Source organism: Trachymyrmex septentrionalis, unplaced genomic scaffold (genome assembly GCF_001594115.1).
Source record: "Trachymyrmex septentrionalis isolate Tsep2-gDNA-1 unplaced genomic scaffold, Tsep1.0 scaffold108, whole genome shotgun sequence".
Taxonomy (NCBI): Eukaryota; Metazoa; Arthropoda; class Insecta; order Hymenoptera; family Formicidae; genus Trachymyrmex; species Trachymyrmex septentrionalis.
Window position 1 is genome coordinate 678,707 of NW_017304207.1, and position 8,356 is coordinate 687,062.

Below are 8,356 nucleotides of genomic sequence, written 5' to 3' on the forward strand. Positions count from 1 at the left end.
CTTCTGACATATCTATATACGATTAGCTGCACTAGCTCAAAATTTACCTTTCTTCTTTCAATGTGAACGGAAAAGAAACAAACTCTAAACTAATACAATTAGTTCAGCTATGTAGAATAAATTTATATTATATAATATATTAGAATCGAAAAAGCTTGAAATCGCGTATCATCCTGTCAACATCTCTGCTTATTGCTCTACTCTATCTTATGCTGTTTCTATATATTTTAGTGACTTGTTTTCTTGCTTCTAAGGATTGCTGTGATTGTTCTTAATATCCATAATATCTTCTATTATTATGTTATTGCGTCTTTTTCTTATAATCGATCTTCTTGATAGTTTACCGTACACTTTATTTAGCTCCTATACATATATATATATATATATATATATATGTGTATATATATATGTGCGCGTGCGCACACGTATGTGTGTGTATACGTCTAATTTTATGTCCAAATCATTAATCTCTCCTCTAAAAGTTCTGTAATTAAAACATTTATGACCGTCATTTCCTTTCTTTACATATTTACCGTTGCCGTCTATTGTTCTATCCCGAGTACTGTTAAAGGAGGTAAACACTTTGATCGGTTAATATTCTGAGTGTTTCGGTGATCAGTCATACGTGTGTATATCTTTAACATTCATTGCATCTAACATGATATTGTATCTAATATTAGTCGTTTCATATTATATCTATTATTGGTTGTTTCAATATGAATTAACTTGCATCAAATGTAAGCGCTTTGCTTCACGAACGCGTCGATACATTGACAATGCTACGTTTCTCTCTGATGTTCGTGTTTCTGACAATAACTGCGTTTAGCAGAACGTTTATTTTGCAACTGTTGAAAGTTTTCTTCGCGCTGATTGGATTATGCTTTTAGATCAAGAGGAATGGTCCTATCTCAGCAGGCAATTATAAAATAGTTGCAAAACTGTTATTTTCTGCTGAACGCAGCCAAAGAGTCTAGGAGCTCATCTGCATTGTTGGTCAGAACTGCTACTCCTCCTCGGAGCTCGGGGGATGATGTCACGTCGCCTTTTCTCTCACAGATCGTAGGTTTGTTCGTGTCGCATGCTCCAAATTAACCGAGAGAGCACTTGGATTACAGGTAAGATGACGATTGGACCAGTTGCATTCATGTGTTCCAATGTTCAGTGACACGAACGGATTTAGGACAAGTGAGCATGTCACCTAGTCTAATCCGTGAGATCACTCGAACGGATCGGATATGTGTCTCGTTTCGTTTCGGATATTTTGTTACCTCGATTATTTGAAAAGCGTTTTTATACAAAATAAACGCGTTTTTAATAGATATAAGAGTTATATTATATTTTTATATTATATTATATATTATATTTTATTGTATTAATATTATTTTATTTTATTCTTTTAATTTTTCTAATTTTGCTTATTTACCTTCTTCAAGTCGGTAGTCCGTGATTATTGACTGGTCCTTGTTAATGCTATTGATATTATATGATTGCAATGCTCAGATACTCTCGTAGATAATTTTCGATCTGTTTGACTAACATACGACGCATCGCAATCTTTACAAGGGATTTTATACACAACATTTTTATTGGAGAATTTCGGGAGAGTGTCCTTCTGTACTTTTATAAATTTGTTAAGCTTATTCAAACTAAAGAAGGATAGTTTCACGTTAATATTCTTGATAATCGTATTATATATGATGTATTTCATTAATAATCGTATATATATATATATATATATATATATATATATATATATATATATGATGTATTTGTACGCCTGATGTGAACGCAAGAAGAGAAAACCAGCATCCGATCTTTATTGATAAATTTTGCACCGTTATTTTTTAATCGATTTCAATTGACTCGGAATGGCTTTGAATTAAAAAGAATCACTGCGATTAATTTAATCTATGATTAACATATCAAACGACTGTATTATTATGTTAATGTAAATAATATTTGTAGTTTGTTCGAGGCACATACACATGCTTTGTAATAAAGGAATAAATTTATCCTTCAAAACTAATTACATTTATTGGCATATTTTATGGTTTTATCATAAAAAAATTGCTTTATAAAAAGAACATATCATTAGACATGCGATTTATGAAAAAATTGAAGTTAGTAAAATATATGTACAGAAAATAGTTTTTATTTTAGTCTTTGTCAGAAATTTATCCAAATACATTACATTGCAATATTGCTGGAACGTTTCGTTACAATATAATAAAAAATCGACATATTAACATTATTAAAATCTTGCAGCAATGATACAGCAACGTTTCGCAACCATGCAATATTGCAATGTTTCAGTGAAATTATTTTGCAATGTTTTTGCAATCTTTTTGTGTTTTATGGAATACGTATTGAGTTTTATGATTGTTTGCTGAAATAGGATTATTCTTTTAGATTTAAAAGTATAATTCAATTAACGTGAAAAAAACTTTGAAAAATTGCAAAATAAACATTCTGCTGAACGCAGTCATTGGGCGCATCCAAGTTGACGAACCAATTAGCCTGCTCGCCGAGCAAATGAACATAATTGATTGTTACTTATAGATTCCACCAATGATACACAATCGCTCGATAAGCATGCCTAGTCACTTTGCCGTCTTGAACCAATGCCCAATGTCTTTATTTTCCTTTTATTTTTTGGCGAGCATTCCTTGTCGTACATAGGCGATTCTCTACTAAAGAAGTGTCGGTTTACCCCGCTTGGCCCTGATTTTCATATCCCCTCTCACCTCACGCGTGTATAACAGAAATATTCGCACAACGCGGAGCTCGGCGCTCCACGTCCTTCCCCCGCGACTATTCCATAGAATCCGAGACGTGACAAAAACAAAGCAGCATTGATAAGAAATATTCAAATTATACATCAATATTTACATTCCGTCAAATAATGATACCTTTGTTTTTGACCTTCTGTAAGGAGTTTTCTGCTTCTTGTTCTCAAGAATATCGTTTCTATACCTTCCGTGATTAAGTCCGATTAAACGCTTTAATTTTGTAACACGAAACATATGGTTATAATGGCGAACCAGCAATTAAAAGACAACAAGCTCCCAGTTCGTGAATGGCTGCGTGAAAATTACATACAACCAGAAACAAAATATACGGCAATTTGCAGACATTGTTCGTCAGTAATACCTTATAAAAAGAAGTTTATTTATTTATTCTATCATTTGAGGAACAAACATTCAGAAATATTAACCAGAGAACAGAGAGATAATGAAAACGTTCATTGGATATGGGATTATTTTACTCCACAATTAAATAAAAAAGTAAAATGCAATATATGTGGTAAAATGATGTGCATTGTTAGATCTTCATATTTCACTAATTTAACATACCACCTTAATTCACACAGGGACACGTAAGTATACAATAAATATATTTTTCTACTATTATAAGAAATAATACAAGAAAGCTTTATCACAGAGTTCTGTGCATACTTATATCTCATATCATTATCGCGTTTCTTACTTTTTTTATCACTCCTTATATAGATATATAATTTTCGATCCAAAGCCAGATATTGATATGGATGCCGCGAGCAGCAATGCAAGCGGTAGTACGACTGTAAAGGATGCGGAATATCAGGAAGCTTCAATATCAATAGCTTCTAATTTGACCGATAACACGGATAGATCAGGTGTTCCTAACGAGTAATTATACACTTTAAATTTATTTAAATACAAGCTAATAGGTCTTACAAATTAATTTATATTTCTTTTCCTATTCAAATATAATTTATATGATGTTGTATAACACTTATTTATTAAGCGTTTCATTAATATCGCAAATTATTATTCCAATTTGATTATACTATTTTACATGTTATAATATTTTAAACAATACTATATGTATAAGATATTATTAGCTTCCGTAGCAATACTCTCGCTGAAATTCTATATTAGGACAAGTCAAGTGTTAAAAAATCCGTTGTTTGTATTTGTTATACTGATTATGTGCAATATATAGTGATTAATTGAAAAAAATGTCGGAAATGTTAAATGTACAAAATAATTTTATTTTTAATTTTTGTTTGCATAAACAATAACTAAAGAAATTTATGTTAATTGCATGAAGAACAAGTAAATAACATGTACATTATATATAAATAATATAAAAAGAACATATACATTGTATATAAATAATATAAAAAACGGATATATTGTCTATAATTTTATAATTTACAAACATTTTTATTATCAGTTTATTTATATTTGCATTAACTGGGAAAAAAGATATGTCACTGCAAAATATTTATCTGTGTACAAATTTGTTTTCTCATTTAGTGTATATTCATAAATAATACAATTATATATTGTTTAATTGTAGTTTATTTCAATATGTAATACATTCGCTTTGGTAAATTATTTTTGTTAAGCTTACTTTTATTATTTTATGCTATTAATTAATATTGTTTAATTTTTTAGGAATAGACGTATATATTTATATTAAACTGGTTTTTTTGTTATTTCTAATATTTTAGGAAATGAAATTTAATTAATATTAATTAATATTAATTAATTTTAAATTAATTTTTTTATCACGATGTATATAAATACAGATCCGCAACGAAGATTTCAGAACCAACAGAACACGTTAAGGATATTTTTGAAAATACGGAAGATATAAAAAATGTAGGAAGAGATCTTTTTGCCGAATTAGAGTTATGGGATGAAGAATTGGAATGAATTATGGGCAGAAGAAGTTCCCGATAGAGAAGAACTTTCCGCTAGAGAAAAATTTTCCGAAGTGGAAGAACTTCAATTATTACCTGGCCAAAAATACTTCATATAACGTTATACAAATCTATTTCTTAATGAGATCTTAACTTCAAAAAACAAAGTCTGAAGGAAATTGCTAATTTACTGATAAAATGTGACACGTTGACATATTCTTCCACACTGCAATTCTATGTCGTACGCACATATATACATAAATTTTTCTAAGCGATATAAAACAATTTCATCCAAATTTAATTAGATTTAAAAATATATTACCGATAATCTGATAGGTTTCTAAACATATAACAGTCTCTCGTAAAATAATTTATTGTTCTACTGTCAATCAAAGATTGTTATTTTATTAGGTCGCTTAATTAATGGTTGCATTTGTCGTGATATTTCTTATTTCTATTCTATAGGCATGGATATTTTTTAATTAGGCGTAAGTCTAATTTCAACAACAATGTTATTCTTATTAATTATTCTATTAATCTGTAACTGTCAATTTTGTACGTACAAATTCCAGAGCTTTTGTATCAAACAAATATTGCGACAAATTTGAAAATTCTAGACGTCACTTAGATTTAAAAAATGTTAGAAAAACATAACAATGTAAAAAATTGTTGTTTGTGACAAAATTTCAAGCTACTGACACGTTCTAATACACACACTTTAATTTTAGAAAATTCTTAAATGCGATAAAAGTTATTGTATGATATCCTTCTACGAAAATTATTGACCTACAAAAATTATTGATCTAGGAAATAATATTAACCGATAAACAGAAGACCATATAAGATTCGCCCCTTAAGCGGATTCAAGAGCCATTAGTATTATCGACAAAATCATATAATTCTTGTATAACAATTACTTTTTTTTTTATAGATTTGAGAATTTTTTATCAAAAAAATAATCTATACGTAAACAAATAATCTATACGTATTAATATGTGTCTGTGAGGTAGAGTTTACGCCGAGAACATAAAAGTTAAAAAATTGTACTATTCTTTAGAATTTCTTATTTTAGTAGGCGATTTAGAGCTGCTACATTGTAACAACATTTGCTTCTTATAAAAACTATGCCACTTGTACTTACAAAACAGTGATTTGCAGACTACTAATTGTCACAAAGATATAGTGTGAAGTTCTTAAAATTGGATTTATATGTATAATTGAATTTATACTTATACGAAAATTATGTTTATATGTGAATAAGATATTGATGTACTATAACTTTTATTCTGTATATACAGATGCGTTAGTGATACTTAAACAGTGTTTGTGTATCCTACTTACACTACGACTAATCGTTTTTAAAATCCCCTTAAGAGGCATAGAATAAGAATAAAAAATATCTATGCCTATAGAATAGAAATAAGAAATATCACGAAATATCACAAATGCAACCATTAATTAAGCGACCTAATAAAATAAAAATCTTTGATTGACAGTAAAGAAGAACAAATTATTTTTCGATAGACTGTTGTATGTTTAGAAACCTATCAGATTATCTGTAATATATTTTTAAATATAATTAAACTTGAAATTGTTTTATACGTAACCAAAATTAATATTTTAATATATCAATGTACTGTATTTTTTATTGTAACGTAGTGCATTTATCATCAATTTCCTCTATAAAACGTTTAGAATAAAAGCTTAATGTGAAATATAAAATCTCACTTTTAAAGATTAAAATTGTGCTATTTTTTTTTAAGATTGACTCAATTTTTATTCTTCAGAATTAAATTCCATTCCAAAAAATTTAAAGATAATTTTTACTTATCTAATTACATTCTCTATTGTAATTATTTTTATATGTTATTAACATTTATCAGGTACCATTGTAGCTAAACATTAATTACTATTGCACGATTTTAATATTACCAGCACTACTTATCTTCGTACAATTTTAAAAATATTGTAAAAAACTGTGATTTATTATGGAAAGTCAAATAATATGACAAAATTTTTTTGTGATACTTGACGAAAAGGACTGTAATAAAACTGTTTATTCAAACTTAGATACAGACGAAGAATAAAAACGTTCATATGCAAAAAATATTTTTTCTTATTATTATATACCTTCTCTATACGCTCTTACTTTTAAATGTTTCTAATTAAATGAGAGAAATCCTATATTCGATCTCATTGCTAATGTATTATTGTTTGTGTTTTCTTTTACACATCCGATCTCTTGAATCCATAATTTTTATTATACTTGTAAATCATTAAAATAATAATTAGATTGCTTTATTCTTCTAAATAAGATAGACAAAATAATTTATTATTGTATATTAAATATTTATGTGTGTCGTTAAAAAGATAAGGTTTAGTTACTTCTTTTATTTTATCTTCACTATTAATCTTTTTCTTCAGATGTCTCATCTTTTTGGTTTCTGAAAAAACAACTTTTATACTTTAAATATTGTTATTAATAGTCTAAAAATTTTGAATACGAATCATGTGATAAAGATTTAAAATGAAAATGCACACAAGGATGTTTTGGAATCTAATGGATTAAATGGATTAATGGTTTTAAATATAACAACAGAATTCTATAAATATTAGTCAAAGAATGAAAATCGAAGACATTACAAATTATGTTACAAACAAATTCAAAATGCAAATAGCGACTAAAGTAATTGTTAAATTTGTTATTGTACCGAGAAAACGTAACTACATTAAGATCTATAAAATACAAAAATTAGCGCTATTATTATTTTATAATCGAGGTAATGCTAATGACATTACAAGTAATCGCGTTTTCCAACCTGAAACATTCAATAGAACAGTCACAAGCCTGGAAGACAATTGTATTTAATGCGAGTTTGTGAGAAATCGTATGCGCGAATCTCTCATTGAAATTTCAGCCTTTTTCATTTTTCAGGTGGCTTCTTGCAGCGTCTTCTCAACACTGACCGCAGCGAAAACTAAGGGAACAATATGAGGAATCGTTACATAATAATATCAATGTAATTGATCGGGCTAATCATTCGATAAATATCGATATATTTATGAAATAATCTAACCAATTGACTAATATGTTGATGGAACGCGGTACACTGTTGCAATTGTCCACTGACAATTACAGGAAAAATTTTGTATCTCTAAAGACTTTTCTGTTATTGTTTTTTTCTAGCGCTGCAATTAACTGGTGTCCAATTAAATATTAGGTGTAGTAAAAAGTCATCGCGTATTTTTTAGCTCAAAGTTGTATATACAATATCTTCGTCAATAATGAATGAAATTCAAATTTAAAAAAAGGGTTTTAAAGCTTGAAATCTCTACTTTTAAAAGCTTATCACATTTTTTAAGTTTATATGAGTTTGATAATTTTTACATACCAAAAACTACGAGTTGAAAAAGACGAAAAATTTTCTTCTTACTTTGTGGATTTGTAACGTGTCCAAAACGAATTTGAGAAAATTTTCGATTACATATCGTGAAAGCTTGATACTTTCCCTATAAAATCGTTTTTTTTTAAATATTCCTACGACTTTTGATTACTGAGTTATCGCGGATTAAATAAAAGAATTATTTTGACTTTAATTGCTCATAACTCCATTAAAAATTGTCGTATCGTATAATTTAAAAAAGAGATTTTTAAAGCTGAAACGT